Source organism: Bactrocera tryoni, unplaced genomic scaffold (genome assembly GCF_016617805.1).
Source record: "Bactrocera tryoni isolate S06 unplaced genomic scaffold, CSIRO_BtryS06_freeze2 scaffold_25, whole genome shotgun sequence".
Classification (NCBI taxonomy): Eukaryota; Metazoa; Arthropoda; class Insecta; order Diptera; family Tephritidae; genus Bactrocera; species Bactrocera tryoni.
The window spans coordinates 7,915,415-7,933,669 of NW_024395977.1; the positions used below are offsets into that span (position 1 = coordinate 7,915,415).

Sequence of the window (18,255 nt, forward strand, 5' to 3'; positions counted from 1 at the left end):
CAGGTTGATGGAATCGTTGTTGCTCGTTCCCCCTTGGCAGATTAGAATGTACCTCGAATTGGCGATTCACATTGTCGTGGTAAATAGTACTAGCTACTGCGTAAGCTGTTTCCAAATCTTTTGGGTTATGACTATACAATGTCCAACTTGTATATTTGCTATTTAACCCTAGGATGAAGGTCCTTACTGCTTCCTGGTTTGCATAGTCTTTCATAGAACCATTGTTTTGGTTTTCGGACATCTCAATTTTTGATAATGCCAAGTTAAGCGCTTTGCTCACTTCACTGTGGAATTCGGCTAAGGTTTTCCATCCTTGTACGATCTTTTTCATTTCCTCTAAAAAGACGTATAGTGGCCTTTGGTCCGCAAACGTGTAATCCAATCTATTTATTATGGAATAAAAATTCATCTTCGTGTTGTGGTTTGTAAGAATATCTGCTGCTGCTCCTGTTATTTTTGTGCGTACTATACCAAGTGCACTGTAGTATCTAGAGTGGTTGGTGAATCCTTCTATACCATCCATAAAGGTCCATACTTGCGATCTCCAGGATCTATATTGATCTTTGTTTCCATCGAACCGTGGAAGTGCTTTGAATAATTCTAGGTCAATTTCCTTGGGGTCGTTTATGTGCAAGAGTATTGCTTCGTGTTGATCGACCATCGATACTCCTTTAAACGATTGGCTTGCTGCAAAGTTTGAGTTAGTACGTCGATGTGTGTGCGTAGTTGTGCCATTTCTGATGCTATCGTAACTGATTCTGATTTTGTACGACTGCAGTGTATTTTTGCCCTTTTTTCCTTCCGGAAATTCTTGATGTGCTCCAGTTTTTAGTGGTGCCTTAGAATTCTGTTTTTGTTCCAATTTTTCGGGAACCTGATGTGTCTTTCTTTAAGACCGGGGATTTTGATTTTTTAAGTCTTATATTTCAAAGACTGGCTGGAAAGCAAGTTGATTTGCAATCCCGGTTGAGCCCCCGTTAAATAATAATAGTTTTGGGTTTATTATTATTCTTTATTGAGTTCAATATACCTTCTTGGTTTGTGGTAATACTAAGACTAAAAGACATTAGGTTTGCTTACAACTATTTGTAGTATCGACAGAACATTCATGTTGCTCTGTTGTGTTCTTATTTTAAGCTAATAAATATTTTTGGATAAGTTCTTATCTGTTACTGATAATTACAATACATTATTATGTGTATATGTCATGAGACATATTTTTATGTTTATGTATGCTGATAACGATTTGTTGATGTATTTGAGTTCGTGAGTATGATAAGGATTGTTATCTTCCTTAACTCGCGCCACCGTTTGGTGCTAGGCGACTTTAACGCGCACCACGATTTTTGGCATTCCTGTCTGTCAAATGATCGTAGGGGGATGGAGCTGGCGGAGCAGGTTGACGATTCGACATTATGCACAATGAATGACGAAGCCCCCACCAGAGTTATGGGCACCTGGAATAGCTCGCCCTGTATTACCATTGTCTGATAAATAGCATAACCTGGCGACCTATGCTTACTCTCGCATCAGACCATCTGCCCATAATTATCTCGATCGAGAAACCTGCCGATTTCGTTTCTCTGGACAACCGTAACTTTGAAACTTTAATAAAGCTAACTGGGTCGGCTTCACAGAATTTACTGAGAGCACTTTCAACGCTCTACCCATTCCTACGGACGTATGCGTTGGCGAACGTCGATTCCCCAAGGTGATCGCAGCAGATTCCGCTCGCTTCATCCCGGCTGGAAGAATAGCGGAAATCCGCCCCAATTTCCCAGCCGAAGCAGCCGTTTTAGCGAATGAGCGCGACATCTTATGCCATGCCGATCCCGTGGATCCCCGAATAAAGAATTTTAATTTGGAGATTCGGCGTATGGTAAATCAACATAAGCGGACGAAATGGATGGAGTACCTGAAGTCTTGCAACCTCTCCACCGGTGTGAGTAAGCTTTGGGCTACTGTCAAAGCTTTGTGTAATCCGAAGAGACACGACGACCGAGTTGAGGTTCAATTCAATGGCCATGCCTCTTCGGACCCGAAGAAGTGCGCGAGCTACTTTCGTCAGACGGCAGTTTACACTGCACCCTTCGGTAGACAAAGCTAAGAGATGTGTTAACCGACGGCTGCGCAAAATGTCAAACGACTGAATTAACATGCTGATGCTATAGCATCTCGGCTCGATGGGAGTAGGCTATCTCACCAAGGTCCTCAATCTGTCGCTCACCACTCTTCCAAAACCCGATGTATGAAAAGTCGGAAGAGTGGTCCCACTACTGAAACCTGGGAAGCCTGCCAGCCAACAAAGGAGAAACTTATCGTCCGATAGCTCTCCTCTCCCCAGTAGTGAAGACACTTGAGGCCTTGCTACTCACCACCTGAGCCTAGCCAGCCACCAGCCTGGATTCCGAAAAGTGCACAGCACCACCACAGCACTTAGCGTCATAAACGCTCGGATAGTTCATGGCCTCAACCAGAAACCTGCGAGAGAACGATCCTCGTAGCGTTGGACTTGTCAAAAGCTTTTGACACAGTCAACCACACAACGCTATTGTAGGACATTGAGAAAACCACGCTTCCTCCAGGGTTAAGGAGGTGGACCAGGTAGTTCACGGTCGTCAATCATCCGTACTATTTCAAGGTGAAACATCCAAACTGAGATGAATTAAACAGGGGGTTCCGCAGGGTGGTGTTCTCTCCCCGCTACTGTTTAATTTTTACATCTCGAAACTCCCGGACTTCGGACGCAACTGACTTTCGACAAGTACTGACCGCCATTCACAGTGGAGCCATTAACACCTTCACCGACTCCCTTCCCGTGAATGGCGTTCTTGGAGTCAAACCACCACCCATCGCAGACGAAGAGCTCGAGTTGCCGCGAGAAACGCGAGTGACGCTAGCGCAGCTTCGTTTGGGATATTGTATCAGGTTAAACTCCTACCTATCCAGAATTGATCCAGACATACCCAATGTATGTCCTGCATGCAACGAGTCTCAGCATGACACTGACCACCTCTTTGCATGCCCTACCAACCCCATTCATATAACACCTTTTTCCCTTTGGTCCGACCCGTCGAAACAGCACGTTTCCTGGGCCTCCCGTTAGATGACGTCGATGACAATCCCTAACCCTTACCATCCTAACGGGACTGATAACCGTTAAAACAACAACATTCGTGGAAGGTATGACTAGTGGAACATGTAGAGGGTGAGACCCAATAAGACAATGTCCGGTTAAGATATCTATTTTTGCAACAGTTTGTATAGGTGTTGGTTGTTAACCAATACTTACTAAAGTCACCCAATGTTCAAAGAGCCCTGTCGGATTTAATGCACACCTATCTGAATGATGCACATCGAGACTTCTCTTGACAGAAAACTGTCCCTCCAATCAAACGTTATAAGATTTGGTTTTTAAACCCTGAACAGGATATATTAAGTTTGTCATGATGTTTGTAACACCCAGAAAGAAGCGTCGGAGACCCTATAAAGTATATATATAAATGATCAGTATGTTGAGCTGAGTCGACTTAACCATGTCCGTCTGTCTGTCTGTCCGTCCGTCCGTCTGTATATATACGAACTAGTCCCTCAGTTTTTAAGACATCCTTTTGATATTTTGCAAACGTCATTTTCTCTTCAAGAAGCTGCTCATTTGTCGGAACGGCCGATATCGGACCACTATAACATATAGCTGCCATACAAACTGAACGATCGGAATCAAGTTCTTGTATGGAAAACTTTCACATTTGACAATGTATCTTCACCAAATTTGGTATAAATTATTTTCTAAGGCAACAATATAATCTCCGAAGAAATTGTTCAGATCGGTTAACTATAGCATATAGCTACCATACAAACTGAACGATCGGAATCAAGTTCTTGTATGGAAAACTTTCACATTTGACAATGTATCTTCACCAAATTTGGTATAAATTATTTTCTAAGGCAACAATGTAATCTCCGAAGAAATTGGTCAGATCGGTTAACTATAGCATATAGCTACCATACAAACTGAACGATCGGAATCAAGTTCTTGTATGGAAAACTTTCACATTTGACAATGTATCTTCACCAAATTCGGTACAGATTATTTTCTAAGGCAACAATGTAATCTCCGAAAAAATTGTTCAGATCGGATTACTATAGCGTATAGCTACCATATAAACTGAACGATCGGAATCAAGTTCTTGTATGGAAAACTTTCACATTTGACAATGTATCTTACCCAAATTTGGTACAGATTATTTTCTAAGGCAACAATGTTATCTCCGAAGAAATTAGTCAGATCGGTTAACTATAGCATATAGCTACCATACAAACTGTACGATCGGAATCAAGTTCTTGTATGGAAAACTTTTACATTTGACAAAGTATCTTCACCAACTTTGGTATAGATTATTTTCTAAGGCAACAATGTAATCTCCGAAAAAATTGTTCAGATCGGATTACTATAGCATATAGCTTCCATACAAACTGAACATATAGTTACTAAAAGAAATGCAGCTGTGAAGGGTATATTAGCTTCGGTGCAGCCGAAGTTAACGTTTTTTCTTGTTAAACTACATTTTAATTTATGAATTCGGTTTTTAGAACAAGACATTTCACTTTGATATCACATCAAAATTATTCGATTTTTGGAACAAGCAAATTTTATTCTCTAACCGAATGACATGGTTTGTATGTAAAAGTGAATTAAGGAACATGGCCTGAGCAGAAAATGCTCATTTGACTGATCCTACATTGTGGGAACGCGTAGTTTCCTGTGGAACATAAATTTATTATTTTCGGAAGTTATTGCCTACAGAAAAGTTTAGCTTAAATCAAATTCATTACTTGACCCCAAAAAAGAGGATCAGTGATAGTATGGGGCTGCATAGCACCAAATACCAGGGTTCATTGAAGGAATAATGGATAGGACGGTGTATATACATATTTTAAAGAACTGTTATCTTCTAAGTGTAAAAAAACTAAATCTAGAGGAATCTAGAGAGGAAGCGCCAGTCCATATCTTTAAAGGTTAACGACCCCAAACATTCTTAGAACATCGTCCAAAGTCGCCGTGTTTAAATGTCATAGATGATTTGTGGGATCATCTTAAAGCTTCGAACGTTACTTCAATATCCACGCACAAAACAGTTTTTCTTGAGGAATGGGGTAGAATATCGGAAGAAATCACCAAAGCTTTGATTCTTTCAATGTGTGCTATGAAAAAAGAACTTTAAATAAAATAACATGATTCGTAAGCAAAAACTAAGTTTTTTACTTTATACACACGTATACGTATGCACTACTTTTGTGAGACTGTGTATATTTCCGAAAAAAATTGAGATTCGAAAACCCTTCTTGAAAACACATTCTCGAATAGTTAAACTTTGAAAATAAAAAAAAAATTTATTAGTAGGCTAAAATACCTCCTTAAGAGCTTTCATTTTATTTCTTATGCGACATATAACTTCTCTTGCTCTAAGGCAAAAACTAGACTGATCATAAGCGTTATGAATTAAAACCCAAATATTAAAAATAAAGTTATAATAATAAAATTTGGATACCATTCCACAAGTGATCAGAGGATTGACATATCCATGCGGCTCCCGTGAAACAATAAGTATGATGGCGGTAAAGTTTGAAAGATGAGCTTAGAGTCACCCAATGAATCAGTGTCGATTAGCTAAATTTTTTAGGTCAAAGGAAGGAAAGAACTTAAATTACTAATTGGTACTGGGACAACTAAGAACCTACCAGAGCTTTTAAATATATAGCCAATTCGAAACCTCTGTTTTCTGTCGATTGACTTGGTAACTACGATAACTCAAAAATCATAAATTAAGATCGTTACCCGATCTGACGGTGAAAATGAAGACCCAGTGTACTTAAGACTTCTCCCTTACCCGAGGGGGGTATCAGGTTTCGTAAATACTGAAATCCAGAATCTTTTGGCTTATACAAGGTGTGTTCCAAAGTAAACAGGACTTAAAAAAACAGACCAAATGGTTTTGTTCGGCAAAATCAATTTATTTTATTCAAAATAGTGTCCCTCTGCTTCAATACAACTTTTTGCACGGTCCAAAAGCATGTCGAGCGAGTGTTTAGCTCGTTTGCCGGTATGGCCGCCAGTATGCCGGTGCAAGCCTTTTGAATGGCCTCTGCGTCTGAATAACGCTTTTCTTTCATCGGCAAATGCATTTTTCCGAAAAGGAAAGGTGAGTGTGTGTGGTTAAAATGTGATTTTTGATCAAATAATCGTCCTTCGAATGTTGGGTTCTAAGCAAGTTTGGTCGTCAGTCAATTTGTGCGGAACAAACCGTGCACAGACCTTTCGTAAGTCCAAATGTTCGGTCAAAATGCGATAAATCGATGTTTTGAAGATGTCCAATTCCATTTCCATGAATTTCAATGATGATTTTGGCTGATTTTTGATGAATTCACGCACAGTTTCGATGGAATTTCCGATGATCACGGATTTTGATTGGCCCACATGTTGATCATCATTTATGTCCTCACGACCACTTTGAAAACGTTGAAACCACTAGTGCACTCTGCTACGGGATTGGAAATCATCACCATAAACTTGTTTCATCAATTGAAACGTTTCGATAAAAGTTTAACCAATTTTAAAACAAAATTTAATGCTGGCTCTTTGTTCGAAGCTCATTTTCGCACCGATAACACAAACATACTGACTATTAAAACGCATTAGCTTCACTTCCATTCAGTGAAATAAAGAAAAAGTCCTGTTTACTTTGGAACGCACCTTGTAATAACCCTATATGGGCGGTTAAGAAAAAAGGTTTAGATAAAATTGGACAAGAAATAAATCGATTTTTTGCAGACTTTCACAAACAAAGTGAGAAACCCAATAGTAAGCAATATCCGAATTTTGCCAGGATTTTGTCCAATCTTCATGGAAGCAACACTTGATCTATAATCTGATTTTCACCAGATTATTGTCATATTTTCTAAAAAGGAGTGACAACAATGAGCTGAAGCATTTTAACACATTAAGTGCCAAGCGGGTTTGACAAAATCTTTTCTGGGCTATGGTTTTTTGTTATAAAGTTAAAAATAGTATATATTTGTATCTGAGCCATTCCCGATCTGCTTTATTGTTTACTTTGCATTTTTTAATTGTTTTCGTACGAGTCCAGCAGGTAATTTGACTTTGGTACGCCAGCAAACTTGTTAAATATTCTAAGGAGAGAATACAGCCACTACGTCAAATTTAATTGATTTGACAGGTGAACAGAAAATGGCATTAAAAACTTTGAAACCAGTAGTATACTCCGAGGAGCTTCACATCTTTCTTTCTTACTGTCTACCTAACTCAGCTAGCATCCACCATAAAGAAGGCCTGTGAAGTTTTATGGTAGAACTGCGAGAGCAGATACAGGAGGCAACTATTTGCGCAGACTGCCAGGCGGCAGTACCAGCATTGTCGTCGCCAAAGATCAACCAGCGTAGCACAGAATATATGGATATCTACAACCAAACGCAGAATAATAAAACATCTTTGGCCAAACTATGTCAAAACAAAAACCAAGACTTATTACATATGTAGGTCCAATTACAGCTGTCATAGCGAGGCACTGGCCATATGGAGAATTATAAAATATGCAATTCAATTATCCTTGGCACATAAAGGACGAAAGTAAAATAAATCTGTAAGTCGTTTATAACGAAAAGGTTTGATAACAAGTGTGTCGAGTATGGCTACTTACAATCACAGGTGATCTTTATGAGACTGCTAGACCAGCTAGAGACTGTAAATCAGATGTCGCAAACGCAATACACTGCGATCTATGTATGTATACATATTGGCACGATCGCAAGATAACTTGCTTCAGTTTTCCCAACAAAAAATGTATACCACTGGTTCTTTTGCCAAGGGACGGCATTGCCAAAAGCGTAAACTTCACAAAAAAGTTTAAAGTTATCAAACAGTATACATACAGTATAACAGAAATGTATAGAACAGTCGGACTGCCTATCACTCTGCAGCGGAGTACACCCCATCTGGGTGCCAAGTCATAAAGAGGTAGCCGGGATTGAATTGGGGTCGAAACCCTGTATCAAGTTCAATCGTTTTGGTTTACGTAAGTATCTGCCGACGGGGGCCTAGCACACGGTGTTTTATATATAGATCAATACGCGTTGCGTTGATCAGCGCCTCAAATAATAACTGCTTTTTGAACGTATGTTTGGTTTCAATTGGAAGGGACACCTTCTCCACCCTGGTCGGGTTCGAGGCCCATCTAAATGTGCGATTCCATACTGGATTGAATTTTTCAACCCTACCTACGTTTAAGTTTAAACCACAGCCATCACGAATCTCCACAAAGGGCGAAACCCATTGAGCAGATTGTAGCGAAATCCAAGGGCTTACTGCTCCCCGTGGTACCAGATTTAAATCACCGATCAGTCCATTTGCTACTACCACTTGAGTACCCGACAACTCAATGGCTGATGACATTTGTCCCTTAAACTTCAAATAACTTTTCATTAGAATGAATCTCATTCGAAGTCTATGTCGCTCCGGGCGCAACGTCTTGGGGGCGGCAAAACGATCTTCGTTGTTAATATTCAGAAAAATACTTCAACAAATTTTTTTACAAAATTTATTATGAAAGATAAAGAGTTGTACACTCACAATGTAATAATCTGAATGAAAAATATTAATTTTTACTCGAATACTCTTCAGTCTTTGAATTTGTCTTATATCTTTTGGCTTATATCTTTCTTAAAAATAGTGATAGAACTTAAAGATGCACTTTTCTAGCTTTGTCTAGCGACGTGTCATTCTCACAGTTACCCTATGCTTTAAATGTAACAAATACTTTTATTTCTCCAAATTTTCAAGAATGGTATTTAAAAACTCCAATTCCTGCAAATTGTATCAAAAATCTACAAGATATAGGGCGAAAATGGGTTTTTTCTATGACTTTTAATAAGATGTCTTGTAAATTTACCAACAATTTCCTCAAAAACCGTATTACCGTATAGTTCCTAAATTTTATATACTTAATATCGAAGATATTTTGTAAAAATTCACTTTTGTTCGAACCACCTCATGAAATTTGTAGTTAGGTAGATAAAAGGGTGCGGCAGAACATCCTTGGCCCCGGGCGCCTGAAGTTGTAGCTACGCCACTGATTCAGGCAAAGGCATTACCAATGCATTGTTATTCAAATCAGTAAATGTTTAGGAATAACATCTAATCAAGTAAGTACTTACTGTTTAATGTATAGTTATGTTTCATTTGTTTTTATAATTCACCCACTGTTGCACTAAGTACCTCTGATAAGCAAAAAAAATGCACATGAGAATCAAGTTTAAGACACACTTAATTTTTAATCGAAATTATTCGTGGTTCACAAGGAATATTCAAAAAAAAAAATAAGTCCACTAGTATATACATATGTATATAAAATCGATGACGAGATCAACGGCAATCCAATTTAAGTATCGATGCGGTAGCGAAGCGGACCGGGTGATGACGACGGGGCGCAGTGTGTCCGCGAATGTGTGTATGGCGAATGTTGATGGTCGAATTGTTGACGAGCGAAAGTATGTATGAAAAGTGATAAAATGAATGTTGAATGTTTCCCGTTTTCCATCCTTTTTGATGAGTTTGTTGGTGTATAGGCATGGTGAGTTGTGTTGTGGTGTTCTCATCTGTGGTGAACTAAGCTGTCTTATTAGGGTGCGCCAGTTTTTCCGGGTAGAATGGGTGAATGCTTAACTCATTTAAACATCCTGGGCCCCCTAGGCAAATATTTTTCCTAGTATTGCGTGTGTATATGCTATTGCATGTATTTCGGCGTACTGCTAGTAGAGTTGCCGAGGGCACACAATACATGCTGTAAATCCTGAAAATGCCTTTGGTTTTAACCCCTAGACGTATTTCCACGAGCCTGGCTCATGGTGTGTAGAAGTGTACATTTGATGAAGAGAATTGAAATTTTCCCGTTATTTTCGGCAAGTAATGTAAACAAAAAACATTGCTTCAGTTGAGCGCATTATCTACTGCAGATCAGTTTTATAATGATCGTATTAAATCGTAGTATTCTATTTTATGTAAATTTGTAAAACATGTGTGCCAGTTCGTAAGCATCAAAACTGGTTTGTTTAGTGTAAGTTGCGTGTGAACAGTTGGAAGCGAATTTTGTTGCGCTAATTGATACGGCAAGGGGTTAAAGATAATATTTTTTATTTATTTACTTTTAGGTGCGTACGGCCCGTATTCGACTTATTATTATAGTAAACATGTGTATGCGTCGTTTGCTTTTATTCATTTCATTAGCGGTCCTTTAAATTTTTTATTTCATCGGTATGGTATACCAGTTGTTTATTATTTGCCTTTTCTATGTTATCGACTTATAAAGGATAGTAACTCCACGCCTAGCTCAGATGTGGCCAGAATGGGTACTCTTTAGCCCTAAATTTAGGACTATGAAATTAGAGGGATCTTGCGAGAGAATGGCCGTGAATGGAGAACGGCTTCAATTTATAGAGTAGAAAATTCTTCATAATTAAGTTGATGCTTTGTAGAGCTGATTTCCCTAACTCAGCCATATGAGGAGCGCTTGTATAGATGCGATAAGAGCGAAATTTTTTCTGAGTGTGGGTGCGTCACTTTATCGCATTGGGAAGATGGTGATCCCTTAACTTCCTCTTGAAATTTTATTTATTTTTGAAAATTAATGAAAATGTCGATTTTTCGACTTTTTGATACAACTGTGATATATATTATTTTATGTTTTAGTACGTATGCACTAATTTGGCGTTTAATAGCCCACCACCGCTCTAGGATTTGTTCAGAATTGTTTTTTCATTATTGGCGAAAGCTATCCTGCGGGGCCGAAAAGTTGTATGTGTTTGAGTTTTTAATATTGTTAGCTTTAATATGTGGGGTATTGGAAAATTGTGGCTCTAGTGGTAGTCATACGACGAACCGGCCAATATTTGATCGAGTAGTTGTGGCTCTAGAAGAGGCTTCACAATACTGATTCTTTATAGTTTTATTTGATAGGGGAGGGGGTTTTCTTACTTCTCGAAATTTCTTCAATTGTGAATTGAGGCATTCGTTCTAGGTTTCGTCAACTTGAGTTTTTATGGTGGTAATTGGTTCTGAAATTGGTCTACTTTGAGTTTCGCTGTGTAGCAATCGAAATTTTTGCAAAGACTTTTTGACCTGACAAAAAGATTTCGTTCGTTAACTTTTAAGTTTTTAAACTTCTCGCAACATTTAAGCCTAGGCCCTCTTTTGCATATTTCGCATGACGTTTGTTTTTTCAGTCCGGATGTGAACGATTGCGTTTTGTAAAGGTTTCTGTTTGAACTGTTTTTGTTACTAACTTGGGGTCTATTTAAGCTTACATTTTGGTCGTGTTTGTTCTTAGTTTTGATTATTTTTTCTTCTAACCTTTCCTCAATTTCTTATTGGGTGGTGAGAAAATCTTTCATTTGTTGCCACGTTGGGCACTTTTTTCGTGATGAGAGCGATTGCTCCCATGAAAGTAACGAATTTTCTGGTAATGCTGCGGTACATATGTTTACCAGAATAGAGTCCCAATTGTCTGTGGGAATATTTAGTGTCGATAGAATTGACAAGCAATTACAAACAGTGGATTCTAGTTTGATGAATTCTTCACTTGTTCCTTTCTTAATTTTGGCAAGTTCATTAGTGTCGTTACTTGTTTATCGACCAGTATTCTTTCGTTTTCCTATCTAGCTTTTAGAGCTTCCCAAGCCAAATTGAAATTGTCGTCATTTAATGCGAACTGTTTGACTATTTCGCCTGCTTGACCTTTTGTTTTGTATCTGAGGTGATACAATTTTTGTGCTTTTGATAGTTGTGGATAGTTGATGTAAACGGCTGTGAACATGTCCCGGAAGGACGGCCATTCTTTATGACCTCCATAGAATGTTTCTGTGTCACATGCCGGCACCTCGAGGTGGATGCCTAAACTTACCTCTTGACTGTCTATTTGTGGCAGCTCTACTCTCGAACGTGGAGTAGGTGCAATTGCTTTTATTAGCTTTAATTGATCGGAGATCAAAGCTTTTGTTTCTTCGTATTAGTCTAAGCAGTTTTCATATATTGCGTAAGCCGAGGATTTGAAATTGTGTGTATCTGAATCGTCAGAATCTAGAATGGCGTCATGAGCCGCTTGGAGGCGATTCGAAAAATTTTTAAGATTTTGATTTTTGATTTCTAATAACGATTCAGAGTTTGTGAAGAGGCAAATCTAGTGCAGTATCTTAATAAACTGTCACTTTGTGAAATAAATATAGCAACCTGTTTTGAGCGTGTAGCTCCAGGTATACTTTGATTTTGGTTATTGTTTATTATTTTAGTTGTACGTAGAAATATTTTTTAAATTGAGAGTGTGAACTGAATACTTTTTTCTACTTACTGTTTTTTTTTCTTTTAAAGACGGGTTATTTGTTTTATTGATACCGTTACTTGTTTACTTGCTATTTAAATTTATTTTTTTTTAATAATTTTAAGTAATAATTTAAATATTAATTTTAAGTATTTTCTATATAGGTATATAGGCACACCCTAATAATTGGCTTGTATGTACTTGTTTTTGTGCAATTGAGAGCTCGTCGAAGAGATCAATATGCTTTGTACATAAGTATGCACGAATTGTTTGTGCTAATGATTATGCCTTGTTTATAAGCAATTGAGAGATCGTTAGAAAGATCAATTCGCTTTTTGTGCACAATCCTGCTTGTTTTTGTTTGCCAAAGAGGTATGGCCGGATAATTGCCAATGTGGACTTTGAATATTTGTGTATGTTTAAATATACATATATGTATGTACGTATGTATGTATGTTTGAACGTATGTTGTTCAAGTGAATAATTTTTTGTATACCCGAGTTTTTTTGTATCGTTGTGTCCACAAACTTATGTATTTTTAGTGAAAATGATTTTTTTCTGTATTCCTTCCAATACACCTAATCGTTCCGTATAGAAGTTTACGGAAAGTTACGATTACCTTTTTTTTTGAAGTTTAATTATAATTTATATTATTAATAATTTGGCACCCAGTGTAGGGTATATAAAGAAATGCAGATTCTATGCCGTATGTAAGCATAAGGTACCTTTCTATATTTTTCAATAGAAGGAGTGCGCGAATTCGTACGCAAGTAAATATGCACTGCAGTCCTGCTTAATACTTTATTAAGCATAAAGGGTACTGCGGGACTTTGTAACAAGTAAATATTTGCATTTTTCTTTATTTTTACACTTGCATATCCCGATATATACATCTGTTATTTTAAACAATATTTCGGCTTTTACCGTGTTTGGTAAAATTTTATAAGCTTTAGGCATACTTATATCAAATAAATAAAGGACATAACATCCTCACTTGGTACTATGTATGGTATAAGTATTTTGTAGGGTGTATGTATTGCCTGCCTTCTGCGTTTTGTTCTCCGTGCCGTATTCCAGCTGGCTACTTCCCTGTGCTGTTGTTTGTCTGTATATTTGTTTTAATTATTCTCGCCCGTCTGAAGCGCTGAACACATAGAGAGCGACAGACTGCAAACTACATCTGTAAAATATTAAAATACACACGTTCTTATGGGCAGTGTTATTTTGATAGCTGCACGACTACACGACTGCAGGCCGACAGTTGTCGTTCTCGCTAACTTCAATATCCTCCTATTTTTGCCAACGACAGTAGGACGACAGTAGAGTTGACAGTAGAATGGAAGATAGAAAGAGGAGGTGGAGTGGTGATGCCATTAATATGTAAAATGTAAAATTATTCACAGCTCTAACAAACTTGACGTTATTTTACAAATAAGAGCATAAAATAGCTATATTATAGCTCTATTATATCATTTGTAATAACAATTGATAATTTAAAGCAAAAATACTTACCTATTTACTTATTTTTTGCATAAAAAATTTCATTTTGAACAAAATATTAAAATTTCATTGAAGTGAAAGGAATTAGTATGGCCGCAACGAAATTGTGTACATACAAAATCAGAGCCGGAACTAGCTGCTTCAGCGCCTGTGGCAACAACCTTGCTTGCGCCCTTACCATATAGTATAATGGAAACCGATGTTGCCCAAATCAAAAATCATATATTTACAAGTGAAAGAACGTACATCTTATTTTCAATAATAATTTATACAAGGATCGCTTATATCGTTCAGAATAATACTTTTCTGGATTTCGCCTTTGCAAATAAATCGATTATTTTATCGAAATTAAGACGTGTTGTAGTATCCTTCTCAATCGACAAAATAGAAATATTCGCCAACCGTTCCTGGTCTAAAGAGGAACGAAGATAAGATTTGATGAGTTTTAGCTTACTAAAAGAACGCTCGCAAGTAGCCGTCGTAACAGGCATGCATAAGAATATTCTCAGTGCTGTTGTTATGTTCGGATATACATCCTCGAGCGACAGATCGAATATTTTTTCTAATACATTCAAATGGTTCATGTCTTTGGCTTCACTCATCAGCGTCGTTGCTTGAAATTTGAAACTCTCAATTTCTGATGAAAATTCATGCGGATCCAAGTCATCAGGATATTTGATAGCGAGATCTGCCGCTATTTTGGTTAGTTGAGTAACACTGGTGTTCACAATTGCTTGACCGCTCAAAAATGCGAAATCATCGGCAACTTCATTTAAAGCGATGAACCGGGTATTCATTTGAGCAATCATAAGATCAAGAACTTGGATCAATCCTGCTTTGAAATGAGTTTGGGCACTTATAGATGGAGATTCATCTTTCGCTTTTTCTCCCGGCATCATTTTCTTTGGTCGTTTTCGAGTATCTTGGAAATCTGGTGTTACTTGCAATTGTTCAGCTGTCACAATTGATGATTGCAAAATTTTTGTGAAGAAAGTCTCTCGGTATATGGTTAATTGTGACAGCAATCTATTTATTATTGCATTTACATTTTGCAATCTCTCCGTCACTATTCATCTGTGCTCGACCTGAGTGAGTTGCGCTTTGACCGGAAATACTACCAATTTTTGTTTTTCAAATGGCACCTACATATTTTTCCCTTGATTTTGGAATAGGAACTAATTATCCTATACAATAACGTAAAACGACTAATGGCAAGTTTCCATGGATATTATAAATAGGAACCTTGATGTGTAGTTGATATTGCTAGATTAGGATACAATTTTCAAATACTATTTTCTTGGAATTTATGCACATTGTATATTATTCTAGAGGGGAATGAATGTTTATTCCAAAACTGAAGAAAAAACATGTATGTTTCGTTTGAAAGACAAAAATTGATAGTATTTCCGGCTAAACCGGAAGTTATACCGAAAATCAGAAAGCACCTTCCGATAGTCTTCATTGTCTATGGAAAACAAAATCTACAATTTGCACAATTTTACATCATTGCATCATATGTTATTGAAAAAAGCATGCGTTTTGTCACCTGGATCACAGATGAACACAGATTGTGGCTGACTGGCCTATAGCACAACACACGGCACGGCCGGCAGTGGGCACAGAAACAGGACTGACAGACTCGCACTAATAGCGTGGCGCCCCCGATTTCTGGAATAGCACGTCCACGGGTGCCCTTGCTTTGTGCGCGCCTCGCGACGATTACATTCGCACTGGCACGTGTGGTACTGCCGCATTGCTGCCCACTGCACTGGCTCTGGCGCTGCAGTTTTTTCGGTCTGTTCGCGCCCTATGTCTCTTGTTTCGACCGCCGTGGGTGACGCGCCAGTTTCAGACGGTAGCTCTTTCGGACGCTCAGCAACCGATATTTCGTCAGGCGTATGTAGGCTCAACCTACGTTGCGCCTCTGCGACTGTTGCGCCCGTGGCGGGTGCCACCTTCGCCACGCCCTAGTTACGGCTCTGTACAAAATGGACAACTGCGTTGTTTTGTGTACATGCAGGCCATTGTGTTGTTGCTGCTACTCAAAATGTACATGTAGTAAGATGAACAACGACGTTTTCAGTTCACTGTCGTGCTGCTGCAGTCTGTCGCAGTCATTGTGTTCACCACTTGATCCGTTTTTATGCTTTGTTGCTTAGGTGCTTTTCCATTTCGTGCCCGTTTTAGGTTTCATTTGTTTTAATAATTCACCCACTGTCGCACTAAGTACCTCTGATAAACAAAAAATGCACATGAGAATCAAGTTTAAGACACATTTAATTTTCAATCGAAATTATTCATGGTTCACAAGGAATATTCAAAAGGAAAAAATAAGTCCACTCGTATGTATGTGTATATATAGAATCGATGACAAGATCAACGGCGATCAGACGGCGCTCCAATTTAAGTATCGATGCGTTAGCGAAGCGGACCGGGTGATGACGACGGGGCGCAGTGTTTGTTTTTGTTTTTTTTTTTTTTTTGTTTCGAAGGGGGAATCTTTCATAGATACCGTCAGTCCTGGACGGCATGCGCGATTCATACTGCACGCTAAGGGTACACCTCTTTCGGGACCACGCCCAGTATGGATGATCATACCATGCTGAACTTGCGTAACAGTACACCTACGTACTAAACCCTAACTCCGACTGCATTTCACTGCCGTTAAGCATTTTCGCTGCCATTTCCGCAGAATGAACATTCTGTTCCGTTATCGTGACCGTATTTATACAGGTACTCTCGAAAGCATCCGTGTCCGGTCAGGAATTGCGTCAGGTAGTAATCAGAATCGCCATTCTTTCTCTCCACCCATGTTTTCACATTTCTGATAAGCTTGTATTTCCACCTTCCATTTTCTGCTATGTCCCAGCGCCTCTGCCACTCATCTAAACTTTCCTCCCTTTCTTTATTTCGCTCCGCTGTTGTAAGACGCCTCCCAACGCTTCTAGATTTTTCGTAGACTCTTTTGAGCTCTAACGCCATTATGTCCGGTGGTATGATACCCGTTATGCCCCGGCCGCCTCGTGTGGCACCGTGCGAAATCCACAAATAACTCTTATTGCATTTAGCCGAGTCAGAGTTCTTGCTTTCTTCGCGTATGTCTTATTATGCTTACTGGTCCCCATATTGGCGCCGCATACATTAGCACCGATTGACTCATTTTAGCCAAGAGTGCTCGCTTGCCCTGGCTTAGTCCTCCAATATTAGCCATCATCCTGGATAGGGCCACCGTTATTCGCGTCGCTTTTGCGCATGACTTTTCAATGAGCGTGTAATAATTAAGCCGTGTCTATTACAACGCCTAGGTATTTTAACGTCTGCTGAGTCGTTATGCTATAGCCATCAATATTAAAAGTAGCATTTTCTACTTTTTTCTGCTGGTAATTAGCACTGCTTCCGTTTTTTGGGCTGCTAGTTGGAGCTTTTTTGCCGTGAGCCAGCTCTTGATCTTCCCAGCATGTTGATCGTACCAACGGAGCCTTGTCGCACGTCTGTGCGAAGTGCCCTTTTTCGCCACATCTTAGACAGCACTTGCTCCTGTCGTCCGAATTTTTACATGCTGCTGCTAGATGCCCATATTCCAATCACCTTTCACCTGCTTCCGTATAGCTTCCGAAATGTCCTCTTTGGTTGTGATTTCGTCCAGGTCCTGAATCTCTACTATGACTTCGTGGGAAAGCGCTTTGCTTATTTTTTATTAACAGTTTCCTTATTTCGCCCCTTAGTTCGCTCGTACTTTCCATTTGGGTTTTTTGAGTTCCAGCAATATTTCACCTTTGGCTGTCTTCCGAATACGCGATACATTTTCCCCGAGTTTCTGCAGATTTTCTTCTTTTCTCACCTTCATAAGGATGTCTCTGTAGGACATATCTCCATAGCGCGCTATGACTATAGCATCGGGCCGTGGGGGTGGCTTTCGGTCAATTTTTTTGTGGTTTTGTGGCTTGCGCTTGACGCTTACCCAGCCGTCATCTTTTTTTCTTCTTTTCTGGATTTATCAGGGCTATTTCCTGATGTCTCTTTGCTTCGCTCCGCTTGCTGGTTTTTCGGTGCCTCTTCGTGCGTCGTTTTATTTCTTTTTGACGGTGTTTTCCGTTTGGGCTGATTTTCCTCGCGCGGCCTCTTTGGTGTTGTTTCCGTGTTTGCGGTTCTGAGTTGTACCTTCCGTCTTGCTTCTAACATTCCTGTGTGCTCCTCCAGGGCTTTTGAATATAGCTTTGCTACAGAACTAAGGATGTTTCTCATGTTGTTATTTATAGACCGCTGCGGCGGATGCATTGCTTCAGTCAGTCTTTTTATGGCACTTCCTAGTTCAGAGAAGTAGGCACCGGGATGTTGTGCTACTTTGGCTTGAGGTGTACTATCTTCT

The 18,255-nt window shown here is 39.1% G+C and overlaps 1 pseudogene; it reads left to right on the forward strand.

The window, feature by feature from the left end:
- The first annotated feature begins 1,380 nt into the window (after window positions 1–1,380).
- On the forward strand, window positions 1,381–16,492 carry LOC120780435 (annotated as a pseudogene).
- The last annotated feature ends 1,763 nt before the right edge of the window (window positions 16,493–18,255 follow it).